This window comes from Pelobates fuscus, chromosome 9, assembly GCF_036172605.1.
Source record: "Pelobates fuscus isolate aPelFus1 chromosome 9, aPelFus1.pri, whole genome shotgun sequence".
Taxonomy (NCBI): domain Eukaryota; kingdom Metazoa; phylum Chordata; class Amphibia; order Anura; family Pelobatidae; genus Pelobates; species Pelobates fuscus.
Window position 1 is genome coordinate 131,469,626 of NC_086325.1, and position 629 is coordinate 131,470,254.

Genomic DNA, 629 nt, shown 5'->3' on the forward strand with positions numbered 1-629 from the left:
CTCTGTCTCTTTCTCCCCCCCTTTCCCTGTGTCTCTCTCTACCCCACATCTCTCATCCCCTCTCTCTTTCTCCCCCTTTCCCTGTGTCTCTCTCTACCCCACATCTCTCGTCCCCTCTGTCTCTTTCTCCCCCTTTCCCTGTGTCTCTCTCTACCCCACATCTCTCGTCCCCTGTCTCTTTCTCCCCCCTTTCCCTGTGTCTCTCTCTACCCCACATCTCTCGTCCCCTGTCTCTTTCTCCCCCTTTCCCTGTGTCTCTCTCTACCCCACATATCTCTTCCCCTCTGTCTCTTTCTCCCCCCTTTCCCTGTGGCTCTCTCTACCCCACATCTCTCATCCCCTGTCTTTTTCTCCCCCCTTTCCCTGTGTCTCTCTCTACCCCACATCTCTCGTCCCCTGTCTCTTTCTCCCCCCTTTCCCTGTGTCTCTCCCTACCCCACATCTCTCTTCCCCTCTGTCTCTTTCTCCCCCCTCCACCATCTCTCTATTCCCCTTCTTTCTCCCCCTGTGTCTCACTCTCCCCCCTGTCTATTTCTCCCTCCTTTCCCTGTGTCACTCTCTCCCCCCCCCCTCTGTCTCTTTCCTTCCCCTCCCCCTGTCTCTCTATTTTCCCACTGTCTGTTTCTTCC